General features: G+C 44.7%; 1 long non-coding RNA gene across 1 annotated transcript; it reads left to right on the top strand.

Annotated features, from left to right (window-relative positions):
* Positions 1-450: 450 nt before the first annotated feature.
* On the top strand, positions 451-5,972 carry LOC131557192 (uncharacterized). Its single transcript, XR_009274704.1, has 5 exons — positions 451-639; positions 2,746-2,866; positions 3,886-4,517; positions 4,875-5,009; positions 5,358-5,972. It is a non-coding gene; the product is annotated as an uncharacterized LOC131557192 (long non-coding RNA).
* Positions 5,973-18,896: the final 12,924 nt, after the last annotated feature.

The raw sequence follows: 18,896 nt of genomic DNA, 5'->3' as shown, positions 1-18,896 counted from the left end.
TCGGCATCCCGCCCTGCCACTTGCTCGGGCTCCACGGGGAGCGGCCGCTGCCGCTCAGGCGGGAGGGGCCCCGCAGCCGCTCGCAGGAGCTCTGCAGGGAGCAGCTGCCTCCGGCCGAGCGGGAGGTGCTCGCCATCCAGCCCTGCAGCTTCCAGCAGCTCCACAGGGAGCAGCAGCCCCCAGCCTGCGACGCACGAGGTAAGAAAAGAGTTGGAGCCTTGTTTATCCAAAAGGTCCTGAAAAGTGACCGTTTGAAGTATTTTGCCTCAAGGCTCTGTCATTCTCGGCCAGAAGTTGTCAAGCCTACTAGGAAGGGGCACCTAGGAGGCCAAAAGATTCTCTGCCTGGTTTTGCTGTGTGCTTCCCGTGATGTTTTATCCACAGCAGCACTAGAGCTCTGTGTCCCACAGCCACGTTGTGGAGCCTGACCAGTGTGTTTGTATTCTTGCAGCCACCCCGGGCACTTCAGAGTCCAGCGCTCCCGCTGGCAGTGCAGCTTGTGCAGCATGGACGGCCTCCAGCTCAGCACAGAACACACCTGGGGAAGAGGAATGGCCACCAGCAGATCTAGGCCTTGCTGTAGAGAATATGATTCGGGAGATCAGGAGGTCCCTGTCTGAAAGATCTCCCTCTGCGCAGGTAATTCCATTGGATGGGGATAAAAGGGGCTGGACTGAGAGCTTTTGAACCTTGTTACACGGTTGACAAGCAAAGGCTTCTCGAATTGAACTTATTTCATTATTATTTAGTTATTGAATTATTCTTGATAAAGAAAGATTTCTAAAAGAGGAGATGAAGAAGAAATGAAGAAGAGGTTTTACTTGCTGGGAAAGAGGAGAAGAGTGTTTGGAGAAGTGGCACTGAAGGCCAAATGTCCCGTGCAGGGAGGGGCATGCCAGAGGTGCCTCTGTTGCAGCTGCAGCAGATGTGGGCTGTGCCTCTTTTGGGTGGGAAGGCCAAGGCAAAGCAAGGGCTGGGCTGCAGTGCAGCGATGACCGGCCGGAGACCCTGTGACCTGGCTAGCTGAGAAGGTGGCCAACAGTCCCACTGCAGCAGGGGGTGTCAGCCCCGGTGGCAAGGCCCCAGGACTGGCAGCTTCAGGCACCCCTCGGCGGTAGAAGCCTTGGGCTGTGCCTGCAGGACGAGGTCTCGGGGTAGAGCTGCTGAATAGGGCGGAGCAGAAAAGAGCCGGACACTCTCTGGGAGCAAACCAGTTTAATGTCCTGGGGGGCGACCAGCAGGGAGTGACAGAAAAAAAAGAGGTTGGGCATGGGATTATAAAGGGAGGTGGTAACTGGAGGTGGGATTTACAAAAAACCAATCAGGGGAAGTCAGGGGACGTGCTTAACATAATAGACTGTAAGGGAGAACTAATCGATACATTATAAAGGAGGGGCCCCGGGTCCTCAGCCAATCACTACTCCCACTGAGAGGAACATTCGGGAAGACTGGGAGTGGTGGGGAGTGATTGACTGGGCCCAGGGAGGAGGGAAAATTATACATATTAGGAGATACAGGGCGGGGAAATTACATGACAAAGGGGGCAACCATAGTAACTAAATAATGGACAGAAACTAGGGCGGGGGAAAACTGGGAGGTCAGAACCATCATAAACAAAGGGGGAGAAACAGAACATACCAACACACCACAACACTGCAGCTGCTGCTGCTGTGTGAGCCCTGCCATGCGTGTGGGCGCTCCCAGAGCCATGGCTGGGGATGGGCTGCAGCTGTAGCTCTCTGTCCTTTGCAGATTATTACACTGTTGGCCAAAGAATGTCTGTCTTTCTGTTCATGTGCTGACCCATTGCCTGCAGTACATTTGTGATGATGACTCAAGGGGGAGAGTGGGATTTTTTGGATTTACCAATACCTTATTCTCAAGTGGCATGACTTTTGTCTTCTGTAAAGTCACACATAGCAGTTTAGAAAAGCATTTTATTCCACAATAAAAGGAAACATTGCAGGCTTGGAACCATCTTCAGAATCTTTAGGGTTATGATGGACAGGGTATGGCAGAAGAGATGAATATTCTGGAACTGGTCATAGGGAGAATATCTTTGTGTCTAAAGGTAATTTGCTTCATTGTGGACGTTTGCTTCCTCAGTATAGAGTATAGGAATAAAAACACTACTTGGTTGTCTGACTTTTCCTGTCTTTTGGGTTGGTTTTTTTCCCCACCCTAACGATTTACAGATTTTTGCCACTGATCACAAATGTGATCCTGGAAATAGCCTGGGTGCGTCAATGTTTGCCTGAATGCAGGGCAGCAGCAGAGGGCTCCGAGAAGCAGCACCTTGTGATGGGTTGTGTGAGCGGTTGGCTGGGGGTGTTGAGACTGCCAGGCAGAAATGTGTGCTTTGCCTGTGGGTTTGCAGCACACAGTCCTGGGCAGGGCTGGGAGCTGTGCTGGCAGCAAGGAGAGCCCCTGGCTTTGTGCTGGCTGATTTCTCACAGCTCTGGGATAAGGCAGGGTCAGAGCGTGGGGGCACGTCCCCTCACTTGGTGTCTTCTGGTTCTCTGTGTTCATGTTTTGTCTTAAAGGTCATTTTGTGAGAGCTTCAGTTTCACCTTGGCCCCCTGAATTCTGAGTTTAAAAGGCTTGTCATGTGAACTGTGTGGGCAATGTTCCCTCCTCTGTGCTCCATGTCCTTTGGGAGTGGAGGAGAGTTATTTTATCCCTGATATGATTCCAGCAAAATAGTGAGTGATCCTTGGGTTCCTTTCTTTCTGTTTTTCTGCTCAGGACAATGTTGGTGTTGCCCCTGATTCTTCAGGAGGGGAGCCTGTGGACAGAGCTTCAGCAGAGGAAGCTTCATCTGGCACCGAGAACTGCAGGAACAGTTCCCAGGAGCCCAAGGAGCCTGGTAAGGACAGAGCCCACACTGGTTTAGAGAGCTGTGAGATGGCTGCTCTGAGCAGGGTTGGTGCTTCCTGGTGCCTTTAGTTCAAATCCTGCATGGGCACAACCTCCCTGAGCCCTGCCCTCCACGCTTCTCCAGAGGCTCTGACACGGAGTCCTCTGCTGGGGCAGAGAGCAGGGAATAAACCTGACCTTGTGGGAGTTGTGTCACCGAAGCCATTGTGTCCCAGTTTTGTGCTGAAGTTGGTGGATAAATTTGCTGCAGGGTGCCAGGGGAGGCCAGGCTGAGCGACTCTTGAAGGAGCAGGGGAAAAAAAGAGCAAAAAGTCAGGGTAGAAGTCCAAACCACTGACTGAATGTAATACCAGTGGTCCTGACCCACAAGAAAAACAAGGAGCACAGCATCAGAGGCCAACCAATTGAAAAATCACAGTAACTCCAGTATCAGAAGGAAAAGCTTGAATGACCCCTGATTAGGGAGGCCTAAGAGGAGAGAAGGAGCACTGTGGATCCATTCCTTAGCCAAGCTGGTGCAGCCTGCAGGCCTTGTAGGGAGCTCTGTGCCTCCCAGCCCTTCCTGCCAGAGCTGATGGTTGAGTTGGAGCAGCTGCTGCTCACTGCAGAGGGCAGTTTGTAGATGGCAGGTAATGGAGCTGGTTCATGACTCAGCTGCCAGCACCTTCAGCTTCAGCCATTTCAATGAGGACTGAGGTCTCTCTGTCAGCTCAGAGAAAGAACAAGGCTGGGCTTCCTTGTGGCAGCTGGGACTGTCTGTGTTTCAAGCTCTCCTGGGTGCCCTTTGCACTGCGGCGGCTGGGACTTTATTGAGAAAATTCAATGCTTTGAAGCACACTTTTGAACCCTTGGAATGGTCCCTGTTCTTTTAAGGGCACTTGCTTCAAATTGCCAAGTGAGAGTCTGCCTTTCAGGCCATTTTGACAGCCCCTGGTATAAGGACAATTGCTGCCCAAGGGAAAGGTGCAGAAGGGCCAATATTAACTGAGCGTTCCCTTTGCTTCCCAGATGCCATCTGACCAACATCTCCAGGAGGGCTGGAAGAGACAGGGGAGAGCCTGTGACCATCAGGCAGGTAGAACTCCTCTGATTGGAGATATGTTTATAGATTTCTATGGTTATTTATTAGTGGTTATAGTTCCATTTACAGATGATAGTGTTCTATTTATATAGACATATATTGATAGATCTGTATAGTTAAATGTGGGTATGTATATAGGTATAGATATGATATAATTATATTTTATAATATATTTACATTTGTAGATTTTCAGAGTTAGATTTTTCTATGTGTAGAGTAAAATATTTATATATATATATATATATATATATATATATGTATATGAAGTTACATTTATGAATGTGTATAGTTATATAGTAAGAGGAATGTTTAGATGGAGAGATTGATGGAAGGATTGCTGTTTGTGTAGGCCTAGGCTGCATTTGTAGCTCTTTCCCCCCTCAGCTGCCTTTTTCACCTCTTGCTTTTCCCCCGGTGCCCCCTGTGTCCCCTGTCCATGTGCTGGGTCCGAGCTGGCGGCCGGGCTGGGCGGAGCAGCACTTCCAGCCCCGACTGTCCCTGGAGCGGTGGGAGCTGCCGCTGGCCCCAGGCACTGTCCCTGAGGAGCTGCTGAAGGACGGTGAGACTGAGGGGGCTGAGGGGGCTGAGGGGGCCGTGGCACTGAAGGGACAGTGACCCTGAGCTGCTGCTGGGGCTGAGGGCTGTGGGGCAGCCGAGGGCCTTGGTGGCACTGAGGTGACAGGGAAGTGGCACAGGCTGGCAGGGTGGTGGGTCTCAGGGGACGGGATGGCTCAGAAGGGACTGAGGCGGGTGAGAGGACTGTGAGGGGCTGAAGAAACTGAAGGCAGCTGGGGCTTCACCAAGAGCATGGCGGGGCTGAGGGGATGGAGGGGGCTAGCAGGGAGCACAGAGGGCTCCAGGACTGCAGCTCTGCCAGGCCTTGGAAGCAATTCCAGAGCCTCCACTTTTGCCACAGCTGCCATGAAGACCTTGAGGACAGCTAGAGACTGACGGGAGCCAGCAGGGAGGAGCTGAAGGCCAGCAGCGAGAGAAGTGAACAGGCTGCCAGCCTGGAGAGAGCCCGGCTGAGGCCACAGGCCCGGGGAGGCAGGTGGGGCTGAGGCTGCCGTGGGCTGTGGCCGTGGGCACTGCCCGGTGGGCCAGGAGCGGGCCCTGCCTGTGCTGGGGCTGCTCAGCGCAGCTGCCCCGGCTGGCACAGGGGCTGTCCTTGGGCAAGGCAGCTGTGCCGCAGGACCCGGGAGCTGTGCCGGCTCTGCCGGGCTGCCGGGGCTGCGGGACAGTCCCGCCGCGGCTGCGCTCACCACAGCCCAGCCTGCCCGGCTGCTTTCTCTTTCTGACCCCCTGGGGAGGCTCTGACATTTCCTCTGCCCTGACAGAAGTGCAGCTGCAGCCAAGGGAAATGTCCCCATACTCACTCAGTGTTCCCTTTGCTTGCCAGATGTCCCATCTGCTGTCACTGTCCAGGAGAGCTGCTCTGCAGGGGAGGAGGAGACCGAGCGAGAGGCTTTGAAGATGGGGCAGCTGGGATCCCTCTGCTTTGAGTGTTCTTTACAGATACATGGACTTGAACATAGACAGGGATTATTACATCTGTATTTCTGTATGTGGATTGCTATTTGTATGGATTTATTTCCATGTGTAAATTCTTGTATTTATGTATATTTATTTTGTTATGAATGTATGCTATTTGTATATATACATATATGTTTGAAATTACATATACATGTATCAGTTTATCTATGTATACACGGATATTGTTATATCTGTTAATTTCTATTTCTTATGGGTACAGTGGTGTAGATATCTCTTTTGATATGATTTTTGTTATGTAGCTTTTAAAATAGGAATATTGGTATTTGTATAGGTATATAAGTCTATTTGTATAGGTATATTTATCTGTTTATGTATGTAATTCTATTTACATATCTATGGACATATTTTTTTATTCCTAGATGGGCTTAATCCTTGTAGTAATATGTAATAAATTAAGTTGTTAAACGCCTAATTGATCTTTGTGTATAGTGAGTTTTTGTAGAGGTTGGCAAGAAATTAACTGAGGTTGGTATTTGTATATTATTACATACACAGGTTGTAATAATCTAATAAACTCCTGTTTTTAACCTAAATTGAGATTTGTATAGCTCTGTATTGTCAGTGTGGGTGTAGCACTTTGTAATAAATGACATTTTTCAACTGAAATTGATTCTCGTATATTTGTGAATCAGCAGCGTGGCTGTAGCAATCTGCAAGAAATGCCATTTATCAGCTGTGATGGGTGTTCTGACATTTGTGCTACCCAAAGCCATGAGCAGGTGTAAATGCTGGAGGATTTTGGCCATGCAAATCTCCAGCCATGCCCAGCACATGCCCCACCTGCACTCAGGCTGGGCAGGAGAAGGGCAGATTTGGGCTGGCAGCAGAGCCCCGTGTTGGCTCAGAACTCACTGCAGAGGCAGCTGAGAAAACTCCGGGGCTCCACTGAAAGTAGAACTCCAAGCAGGAGCAACCCTGACAGGAGAAATCATTCACAATGAAAAAAAGAGAGAAAATGTGGCAAAGCAGATGTGGAGATACTCTTTGAGGCTGATAAAATGCTCTGAATCACCCCTGCCTAGGCACGTCTTCTGCAAAAAGGTTTTGTTAAAAACTGAACACCTCCCATAAAATACAGATTGCTCTTTCCCCTTCACTTACCTTGCTGTGTGAGTGGAGACACTCTCTCCTTATCACTGAGAATTTTTGCCCTTCAGCACCTCACATTTAATCAAAGATGATGTACTACCTTGGCACCATCAATGAAAACAGCCCTGCCCTCGTGGCAGTGTTTGCAAAGTCTTCCCTCCTCCTGTCTCCACTTCTGTTTAAACTGTGCCTGAGCTGAGTGAGGGCTCCAGGAGCTCAGGAGGTGCAAGAGCACCGCATGTGGGAAGGTTTAGCAAAGCTTCCTAAGCACCAGTAAACTCTGGGTTTGCCAGTCTTCCCCTGCAATATTGTCCTATTCAAGAATGATCTTGGAGGACACTGTGCCTCCAGCTCACTCAAGAAAAGTTTGTTTTCTTCAAGGCTTGAATAGAGGAAAATGAAAATTGTGGTTTTTAGAGTGAAATTTGGGGGTTGGTGCAGCTGGGTTTGCTCCACTATTTGCTGGGGAAAGTAGGGTAAAAGCTTTAAATTCCCAGCAGAAGCTGACTACCAGCCCACAAAGACCTGAATGAGGCCCAGGTGGGCTTGCTGCACGCTGGTCCAAGGGAAAAGCTGGAACAAAGTCCCCTTTTATTGCAGATGGAGCCTGTACTGGTGTCTCCAGGGCTGTCTGTGGTAAGACACGGCAATCCAGCCAGAAACCGTGGATATGAGAGTTCCAACAGCAACCTGCTTCTCCAGGGTGAGGGACGAGGCCAGTCCGAAAGCCTGGAAGGTGCTCTGGGCACTGGAGAAGGCCAGGCTGTCCTTGTGCAGGGATGGCCTTCAAAGGGGACCTCACACCTTGTGCTGCTGACCAAGGGCAGCTGGTGGCCTTCCACAAAATGCTTCTTTTGTTCAGCTCTTGGGAAAGTTCCAGCCAGCAAAAATTCCTGCTGCTCACACCAGCCCTTTCCAAGCAGGAGGAATTTCAGCAGCAGCCTGACAGCTTAGTGGCAGGAGAATAAAATACTCAGCTGAGTGTTATCAACTCTCTGTCCGAAGCCACATCCTCAGCCCCTCATCTCGTCCAGTTGTCTCAGACGTGGAGGAAGCAGCAGGAAATCTCTGATCCTGGAAGGGAAAGCAGAAGGAGGAGAGGCAGTGGCTGGTCCCTGGGGCCTTGGGAGCAGTGAGAGCCATCCAAAACAGGATCTCTGCTGGGCTGTGGAGATAAGAGTGACCAATCAGCAATGCTCTGTGTAAGACTGGAGCCATCTGTGAAGGTGAGCATGGAAATCTGACCTTGCAAAACAGAGGAAAAGGTGTCTTTGGGTATTTGCCAAAGCTTGCAGGGGCTCTGAGCCACCTGGTCTAGTGAAAGGTGTCCCTGCCCATGGCAGGGGGATTGGATCTAGATGGTCTTTAAGGCCCCTTCCAACTCAAGGCTTTCTGTGAGTCTGAATTACAAACCCACAATGACAAAGAGAAAACAGCAAACCTGGCCTCCACTGCATTATTGGAGGTTGCTGCAGTCACTTGTGTCACCTGGAGACTGGTTTGGATCTGGAGAAATTTTCATGGTCCCACAGTATTTCAGTGTGACTTTCCTGGTTCAGGGCCCCAAAAGATGCTGGAACAGATTATCTGCAAGCACAGAATTGGTTAAGCTGCCTGTGAACCTGAATGGAGAAGTGTATTCATGTTATTGCAGCGTTTACCCTGTACAGGTGATATTTGGTTTCCATTTTGAAGATGCAATGTTCTTGCACAATGCTTGTATATGCAGAAATACTGGCTTTAAATCCTAATTCCAGCTTCACACAAGGATGTGTAATCCATCAGAAATGTTTAACACGGAGCCATATTAGCTTTGGGCTGGGTGGTGTGGTTTGTTTAAAGTGTGTGATGAGTAATGGCAGCTCTTACAAATACCCCTCTTGTTAATTTGGGTCTGCCCTTTATCAGCCCTTTTGCATAGAAATCACTTCTTTTCAGCAGAGACTAAATGAAATTCCTTCATACAGATGAGAATTGTGCAATTCAGGCTAATTAAAGGGGAAGTTTTCTGTTATTGTGAAAGGACAATCTAGATAACCTGTTTGCTGTACATCCTGGAGGGGATTTGCAGTTAAGAGTGAAAAGGAAAAGGACATTTCTCTTAAGAAGTGTCTTGAATAAGCTTTTTGTATTTCCAGAAGCAGCTACATTGATAATGACCTCCACAAGTAGAAATGCACAACAACCACTTAGGTGACTTTATCTGGCCATGATTTTTAGCTGCAATTCCAAAATATCATCAAATATGTTGCTATCCTTTAAACAAGGAAGGAGAGCACAAATACCAACAATTCTCATCAGCCTTCTGGGTTGGAAAGACCATTTAATTTATGCTCCCTTAGCTGTCAGCCTAAAGTCTGCTGCGCAAACCTTAGGTCTATGTTGGACCTCATAAACTTCTTGAGCATCAACTTAGGTGCAAACCTGCTACAAAACCCTTCAGGTACCACACTGATTTAGAGTGGCAGGACTTCACTGTTCTAGCAGAGAATTTTATTTACTTGCTCCTGCAAATCATTTCCAGAGTGGAAGTGAAATCAGTGCCTTGCTATCTGGATGTGATAGGATTTTCCTCCTGTCCCAACAGACAACAGGGGAAAAGATTTGTTTCTATTATACCATTACATCTAAATCTTTGGTTTGAGAGCAAAAGGAAAATGCTCCTTTAAGAAGTTCTGCCTGGACTTTTTGGCATGAGGACAAACTGTGGTGTGCTGGCAGGAGCAGCACTGTCCCTGTGGGTGCAAACCCCCTGAAGGATGAACAGGCTGCTGTCACAGGGGCCACACCTGCTGCATGAAAACCCACCATGCCATTAACTCGATGCAAACTAAACACAAGTGACTCAGCTCTGCATCCTCAGCAAGGACTTGCCTCTGCAGAAATGTTACTGACAAACTCAGCTCTTGTTTGCAAGGGCTGTTAAATTGTCACACAAATCAACCACCCCTCCCTCTCTTGTCCTTGGCATCCATCTGCTGAGCTGCTGCTGAGAAAGAAGAGGCAGAGTCCTTCAGGGCAAACGGGGACTTTCCAATGGGCAGAAACTTCCTCCTTTCTTTTGTTTTCAGTAACAACAGAGGGGTTTGTCTTCAGTCCCTGTGTCAGCAGGGAAATTGTGCCTGCTCATCACACCTAGGATCTGAACAACCTGGATTTTTATTGGTGTAAAACCCACAGTGACCTGACCTTCTGCAGGAAGAATCAAAAGGGATTCCAGGAATGTTGCAATAAGCAGATAGTGGTATTAAACATATATAGACAAAAAGGCATAAAAGCTCATAAAAGCTCATAAGGAACTGATGTAAACCTCATAAAAAGAAGCATTTTATTGTAATAAAGAGTGAGGGTTGCAGACCACAGTGTGAGAAATAGCTACTTTTCATAGTTTAGGAAGGTTTATTAAACCTTATCAAAAATTACAACAGAAGACTGAATAAAGAAAAAAGGTTACAGCACCAGCAGCAAAAGATTTTCCTTGCCATGTGCTCAGCCCCCTCACACTGGAGACTTTCCCTTTTTAACCCTTTAACCCCTCCCAAAGTTTTGTCCATCAACCCCTTCTTTGCTGCCCAGTGGTGAAGATCTCTTCCTCAAATCCTGATTGGGGGTCAAGTGTGGCCATAGTGACAAGCCAGCCCTCCCAGATGTCCCAACCCCAGCTGTCCCTTGATAACCATGGGATGGGGTGCAGCATGACTATAAATCTATAAAACTTTTCTTAACTTATATACATGATATTTTTCTATTAATTGTGAGAGTTAATCATCACATGACTCATCTATCACAACAGGAAAAGAAGTTTCTGGTGGGAGGAACACTGGTTTTAAAGGTAGAACCAGCTCTTGAGGTTTGATTTGCTCCTTCTTTCAGATTACAAGGAAGTCATGGTGTTCCAGAGTAGAAGCTGGTCCCAAAAGGTTGAGAACAGGGTGTGATAAGATCACCAGGGTATTTTATCCGTATCTAGGAAGAAGCCTTGCAGAGCTTATCTTTAGCTTTGACTGAAAGTAGAAGCCCTGTTTTTACCAAGAATTTTGATCTCTTCGTGTTTTGGAGAAAGAAAAAGAAAACCCCAAACCACCTGAAGTTTACATTGAGGTGAGGTGTATCACAGAGTGATGGGGGCTGACCAAGGCAAGAGACCCTCCTGTAATTTAAACTGTTCTTTCAATAATAACAATAATTTCTCAGTACATGTTGATTTCAGCAGGCACCAGATTTCCTCTTCTTGTTCTGGCATTTCACATATCACTAAGGGAAGGTGAGGCTGTGTCATTGTCATTCGGATTTTTATTTCTTCAGAAGTCAAAACTGAATTCAAGTCAAGTTCATTAAACTGCAATTTACATATATGATAAAAAGGCATGATTCATGCTGATAAAAATTGAAACAGCAATCAATATTGATACAGTAATTGATATTTGAGAATAATAAAATAGTCAAAAGTTGTAATGCCAAAGAAGAGAGGGAGAGGAGGGGCTCCAACCCCCCCTTCCCAGCAGATGTTGTCAAGGACCACAGGAAAGAAGCTGAAGATAAAGTTGCTAAAAATGAGCAAAAAACCTGGTTGGGTGCCAGAAAATGCTACTTATAAGGGATTTATTGCCTTGATATGTAGATATAGTGATACGTTAGTCTTGGCTTACATTGTAGTGGCTTGATGTACATGTGTAACCCAAACGTGAATTAAAGGACAACGAAGAAGACTACAGAGCCTTCATCAGTGACGACCCCCAAAGACTTGTGTGACCACCAAACCGAGTGGTGGCGCATGGGTGGTAAAGCTGGTAATGAAGGTGGAGATAGAGATATGATGAACCAAAAATGGGAGGAGATGGAATTGACACATGGCATATAAGGGGTGATTTTCACTTGGCAAGCTCGTACGTGATGTTGCAAGGGTCCCAGAACCCTGCCCTCTCTACCCCATGGTTATCTTTTGCTTATGCACTATTATTGGAACCAAATTATCCCTTATTTTAATCAAATTATATTGTATCCAATTTTATATTTTTTTTATTTTAACTATTCAATTAAAATTGTTACTACTTTTAATATTGTTTGGCTTTTTTTATGATAGGATAATTGGGCAAACATAACAATTTTGGTGCCGACATCCATGACTCTCTCAACTCCGGGGAGGTGGATAGCTTCTGGGAAGGAGCTCCCCACCAGACTTTTAAGTGGTCCCAAGGCTAGACCACTCTCCCTTGGGAAAAGAGAGGTTTTATTACAATAACGCATAAGCAAATTCGTTTTTAAGAGCACGCAAGAGAGGCTCCCATCAGAGTGCCAGCTTATAGGAGAGATAGTACCCATAGAAAACTGCTTTGTGCACAAAGACCCTTGTGAGAAAAGGAGGCTGTGAGTATCACAGGGTTTTGGGTCGGGGGGCAGCTGTATGCATGTGTGAGTGTGTGCGGAGTGTCTGAGACGGGGGCTGGGCAGTCCAGAACCCCCGAAGCGAGTGGGACCTCCCAGTACCGCGTTTTCGCGTTCTCCACGAGGAGACCGGCCGGAAAAGGAGGGAAGTGAAAGAAAAGTGAATGAGTGGGGACCCCGAGAGGGTTTGACCCAGGGGGAAGGAGGGGATCCCTGGTCCAGGCACCTGTGGGAAGGTCCTTGGGCAGGAGGGATTGACTCAGTGGGGAGACTGAGAAAGAGAGTGAATGAATAGGTTCAATTTCCTTGGAGGGGTTGGTAGCAGGCAATTTAGTATGCGATTAGATGGTGAGAGGACGGGGCTAATAGATTGAGAAAGAGGGATAGATAGGAGTGGAACAAGTAGATTGCAGAAGGAGAGATAGGAGTGGAACAGGTAGATTGAAAAGGCAGTGTGACAGAGTAGTAAGTGAGGAAGTTGAGCCACGGGGTGAGTGTGGGAAACTAAGACTCTCCTGGTACCGGGGATTTCTTAGTTTGTTGCCACCAGAAATGGGTCAGGGAAAAAGTAAGTTCCTTGACCCAGGGGCTGCGGATTGTAGGAAAAATTCGCAGTGGTTTGAGGAATCTGGGAACTGTGAGGGGGTTCTCAGGGGGGGAGCATTCCTCAGGACAGCCCACTGGGGATGATAATACGGTTTTGGGATGAATGGGAATCCCGAAGGGAAGAAAATCAGGGAATTCAGAGGGCAGTGCCTAAGGGACATAATATAGGAAAAGCTTTGAGTGAGCATCAGAAAAAATATGAGTCGCTGGCAGAATGGTTAAAAATATTAAAAAGAGACTTGCAATTATATTCAGGTATAGATACTGATACTGCAGTAGGGCAGGTTCTGTTAAAAATTCAGTTTGTGACCAGATCTTGCAGTGACATCAGGAAAAAGCTGGAAAAATTAGAAGACTGGCAGGACAGGGGACTTCAAGTGTTACTGAGAGAAGCACAAAGGGCATTTGTAAAGAGAAATGAGAAAAAGCAGAAAGCAGATGCCAGAATTTTGGTTGCAGCAGTTCAAGAAATGCAGGCAGCTTTGAATACAGAAAAATCTGCAGGGAAAAACAAACGGTGGGTGTCAGGATCTATTTTTAGGAACACAAGACCTGTGCATTTTTCCCGCCACAAGAAAAGATACTTAAAAAATTCTTGTCCTACTTTAAAGGATGCGGGACCCGCCTGTTTTTATTGTCATAAAAAGGGGCACCTGCAAAAAAATTGCAGAAAGAAACAGCAAGATGAGAAAACTTCTCAGGAGAATCAGAGAGGGCAAGAGCTTTGTTTAACGAAGAGGACTGAATTACACCCAGAAGAGGCCTTGATAATAAAGCTAAGAGTAGGTCCTCAGAGTGAAGAAGTTGTATTTTTAGTAAATACAGGAGTTTTTCAGTTGACAGTGACAAAATTACCCCAGGGATGTGAGATAAGTCGTGAGCGACTCACATTTCAGTAATCGGAATTACGGGAGGTGGTTTCCCTGTTCCTGTAATAAAAGGAGCGCAAATTGAAACAGATGACAAATTTGGAGTAAATGATTTATTGTTGATACCAGAGGCCGAGAATAATTTGTTAGGCAGAGATCTATTAATAGCCTTAAATTTACAGATAAAACCCTGTGAAGAAAAACTTAAAATTTATTCTTTAACTGAAGAAGATAATCTAGAAATTAATGACACGGGTTGGCGTTCAGATGAAGTGGGAAAAAGTTTAGGGTGAAGGAGTCTGGTCCCCTTAGTCCCTCCTGGTCAGCACAAGCCTGTGAATTTTATGTATTACTCTGTGCATTATTAATATTAAAAGGGCAAGAAGGGACTATTTATACAGACTCCAAATATGCTTTTAGTGTAGTACATACTTTTAGAAAAATTTGGAAGGAAAGGGGTCTTATAAACTCTCAAAGGAAAAGGTTAATACATGGGGAATTGATAATTCAGATACTTGAAGCTTTAAAAGGCTCAAAGAAAATAACAGTAGTTCATGTAAAGGAATGCCAGAGAGTGAGGGATATTAGAGTCAGAGAAATAATTTGGCTGATGAAGAAGCAAAAAAGAGCAACCTTAAGAAAAAGAGATACTGAAATCATGACCTTACACAAAATAGAATTTCAGCAGGAGACACTTTCCCTTCCACTAGTAGAACTGGCAGCTATAAGGAAATTAGGAGCAACATTTAAGGAGGGAAAATGAGTTTTTCCTGATGGCAGGATTATGGTGCCAAAACCAGTGGCACATTAGATCTTAGATAACTTGTGTAGACACTGGGGAACAAGAGCCTTTTGTGATCACTTTTTAAAATTTTATGGGTGCATAAGGATATTTGAAATTGGAAAACAAATTACCCAGGTGTGTCTGACCTGTCAAAAGGTAAATAAGAAAGTGTTAAAGAGCCCTCCCTCTGGACGACAAAAAAAAAAAAGCCTACAGGCTATTTGAAAAGATCCAGATTGATTTTGTAGACTTGCTTAAAGTGGCTCAGTGGAATATTTGTTATTATAATAGATCAGTTAACTCAGTGTGTTGAAGCATTTCCAGCAGCTCGGACTACAGTTCAAACGGTAGCTAAAATATTGTTGGAACATGTAATTCCAAGAATGTGAAAATATGGTGGGATTTAAGTAGATTTATATTAACCCTGATTTATTAAGAAGGAACTAAGCATCCTGGAGTGGCTGCGGACCGCAGATCCCTTGAGCTCGGAGGCAGAAGAACACCGGTGGAAAAAGAATAAAAGACCTTCTGAATGGGTGGGAACAGCCTAAAAAGATCGAAGATCTCCTCCAGGATCACCCACCCGCAACATTATTAGAATTGATTACAGAACTGCAATTCCAGAAACTGAGATTGATAACACCTGTTGCTAAAAGAGCTCAGAGACAAGTAAAATGTTGGGAGTGCAGTAAACATGGTTTAGGGTGTCATCCATGAATATGTATTGTTTGCACACTTTGCTTAAACTCATGGTGGAAAGTAAGAGGGAAGAGAAAGAGAGACAATTGATTTGCTTGTTTTGCTATGGTTATGTATTTAGCCAGCTAACTATAGAACTCATTGCTATTGATTTCTTTGAAATACCTTTGAGACTGGGAGACGGGACTCTTCCAGCAGCAATTGGATTAATAGAGAACTCAGATCAATTGGTTCTTGCTATATTGGCAATAGCATAAATAAGAGAACGAGCAACTCATAATATTATAGACCAGTGTCTCATAATTGATTGTTGTTGTGGAGAAGAAGTCTATATATCACATCATAGGCATGTTTTTGGGGCATAATGGCCCTGGAATTGGAGGCTGAGACTTAATGCACTTCCTGCCCTTGAAGAAAATTTAAAAAAAAAAATTAATTAAGTCTTATTGTGGTTGGCATATCTCTGAAATTTTGGAAAATATAAATTTATAGTGTTCTGGCCTAACCTTTTCCCTGTTCTTTTCATTTTAATTGTGTCTTCTTAACTAGCCAGAACAGAGAAATGGAATTTAAAAGGGGACAAGCAAACCCTGTGGGGCTACGGGTACCAAGGAAACGAAAAGCACCAGTGACTAGATTCCGAGATATTACCTTTGCTACCAAGAAGACTGGCATCTTGGCCCTTGGTTGCAACCCAAGGGGCCTTGAGAAAGGTAGAAAGGTAGATATGTAGATTTCTTGAGGATTATTTTCGCTGTGATCATTGTGGTACCCTGGACAGTTGGCCAAAGCCAGAGAGCCACACTAGACTGAGTTTCGGCAATGAAGAAGCAAACAAGGCAAAAACCAAGTCCCAGTAATTTCAACATTTGTGACTATTGCAACCACCTTGTGTCGATTAAGGACAAGATGAAATCTGTGTTTGTGATACACCTATATGTTAGTTCTGCTTGCTATAATCACAGCAGTTTTATAGATGTTTGTATTAAGGAAAGAAAGATGTATTGGGTAAGGAAAAATTTGAGATATAATAGACAAGCTCCTTATCCCCATGGTGATCAAATTTGCCCTCAATATGGAAGATTCTTTTGTTTTGAAAGAGATGATAATGGAAAGGATCCAAGTACAGGGAAACCAGGCACTAAAAGAAAAAAGGAAAGAGAGAAAAAAAAAAAGAAAAATAAACAAAGGGGAACAGAGGAAAAAACAGGAGAAAAGAGTCAACAGAATTGGCTGAACTGTATAAACAGTTAAAAGAGCACTACAAAGATTGGGATTTGCCAGCCTCGAATAAGAATCTGTTTGTGGGATTGATACAAGAGATTGCTACGGAATTGGGATTATCCAAATGTTGGATTTGTAGAGGTCTAAAAATGGCTGAAAGATGGCTGTGGAAAAGTGAGAACTTACCTCCAGAGTAATTTTTAAAGTAGAATCGTACCCAAATTTCTGGAACATTGAAGAGACCTGAAGGATGGATTTTAAGCCATCAAGTAATTAGAATCATTTGTGTAACTCGAGAAAGAAGGAAATTTAATAAAGTAGTGGGGCATACTCTTTGTAAATCCACATTAGTAGTCAATATGGATAATTGTTCAATAGTTTGGTGACCTGAAACCCCTATAAGATATTGAGGACCAATAAAAAAAAATAATTGTGAATGGGATGAACAGATTAATTTATGCTAGTACAGAAGTCCTGGAGCTAACCCTACCAATCCATTGACAGCCTGAGGTCATATTGAGAACACCTGGAGAAAACTGATAAGAAATGGAAAGCCCCAGATGGGATATATTGGATTTGTGGCCAATGAATATACAGTAAGTTACCTCAAAAATGGGGAGGAACCTGTATGTTCAGAGTAATACAACTCTCCTTCTTTGCTCTACCGAGGTCTAGGAGCAATGTGTTAAGAACTCCTCTGTATGAAACCCTGCAGCAGAGTAAAAGGGATTTGAATTTCAACTTTCCAACAGCAGGAGAGAATCAAAAAGGATGGGAGGATGAGTGGCCTTCAGAATGAATTATAGCATATTATGAACCAGCAACATGAGCTCAGGATGGGTCATGGGGATATAGAACCCCAGTTTACCTGTTGAATCGATAAATAAGGCTCCAAGCAGTAGTGGAGGTGGTGTCAAATCACACCTCCGGTGCTTTAAAAATGTTAGCCAGGCAATATACGCAAATTGTAGGCATTTGTGTAACAAAATAGGATTGCCCTAGACTATCTGTTAGCAGAAAAAGGAGGAGTTTGTGGGAGATTGAATAAATCTGAGTGCTGTGTAGAAATTGATGATTATGGGGAAGCTATCACAGAACTTGCAGAAGAAATTAAAAGAGTAGCTCATGTGCCAGTACAAAAGTGGAATTCAATCTTGAAAGCAGATTGGTGGGATAACCTCTTCAGAAGCGTTTGGAAGAAAAAGTTAGAGTTCATGTTGTTATGCTCGATTCTGAGACTTCTGCTTCTGCCTTGTATGATTTTGTGTTTTATTAAGCTAATTCACTCAGTGGTTCAGGGGATGCAGATTACAATAATGTCTCTAGATTCAGAATCAGCAGAAAAAGGAAAACCCAGATCTATAATGGTATTAAAAGCTAAATTGACCCCTGTTAAAGAACAAAGACCTAAAAAGAATGAAAGAGACAAAGAAATGCTAACTAAACTTGAAAGACAGTGTGAAAGACTAGAGGCAGTAATAGAAATGCTAGAAAAGTTTGAAGTTGAAAAGAGACAACGAGAAAATCAAAATTCTGAAAAAATATAAAAGATATCAGAGCATAGCTTTTTAATAAAGCACGAATCATAATGATCAAGAAGATAAATGGGGGATTTGTGATAAATAGGTATGATTCATGCTGATAAAAATTGAAACAGTAATTAATATTGATACAGTAATTAATATTTGGGAATAATAAAATAGTTAGATGTTGTAATGCAAAAGAAGAGAGGGAGAGGAGGGGCTCCACCCCCCCCCCTCCCGGCAGATGTTTTCAAGGATCACACGAAAGAAGCCAAAGATGTCATTGCTAAAAATGAGCAAAAACCTGGTTGGGTCCCAGAAAATGCTACTTATAAGGGATTTAATGCCTTGATATGTAGATATAGTGATATGTTAGTCTTGGCTTACATTGTAGTGGCTTGATGTACATGTGTAACCCAAACGTGAATTAAAGGACAACGAAGAAGACTACAGGGCCTTCATCAGTGACGACCTCCAAAGACTTGTGCGACCACCAAACTGAGTGGTGGTGCATGGGTGGTAAAGGTGGTAATGAAAGCGATGATAGAGATATGACAAACCAAAAATGGGAGGAGATGGTATTGACACATGGCATATAAGGGGTGATTTTCACTTCGCAAGCTTGTACGTGAGGGGGCAAGGGTCTCAGAACCCTGCCCTCTGTACCCCCCGGTTATCTTTTGCTTATGCGCTATAATTGGAACCAAATTATCCCTTATTTTAATCGAATTATATTGTATCCAATTTATAGTTTTCTTATTTTAACTATTCATTTAAAATTGCTGCTACTTTTAATATTGTTTGGTTATTTTTATGATGGGATACTTGAGCAAACATAACCAAAGTCAACCAGCTATCTTAAAAAAAAAAGCAGAGAGAACTTTTCATCCTATTTTCTTTTCCTTTTTGTAGTTTGATATCTACAATCCCCAGTTGATATTGACCCCCAGCACCTTCTAATGCAGTCTGAATATATACAAATATCAGGACCCTTCATGGCTGACAATCAATTGCACTTTATCCCCACCCCCTCTCCACCATTTCTTTTATCCAACCCCTGGCACTCCTATAGATCAAGAATGGTGTGGCCAGCAGGAGCAGGGCAGGGATTCTTCCCCTGTGCTCAGCACTGCTTGGGCAGCATCTCGAGTGCTGTGTCCAGTTCTGGGTCCCCCAATTTAGGAAGGACATGGAGGGGCTGGAGT

This window comes from Ammospiza caudacuta, chromosome 4, assembly GCF_027887145.1.
Source record: "Ammospiza caudacuta isolate bAmmCau1 chromosome 4, bAmmCau1.pri, whole genome shotgun sequence".
Classification (NCBI taxonomy): domain Eukaryota; kingdom Metazoa; phylum Chordata; class Aves; order Passeriformes; family Passerellidae; genus Ammospiza; species Ammospiza caudacuta.
This window is presented reverse-complemented; position numbering and strand designations above follow the sequence as displayed.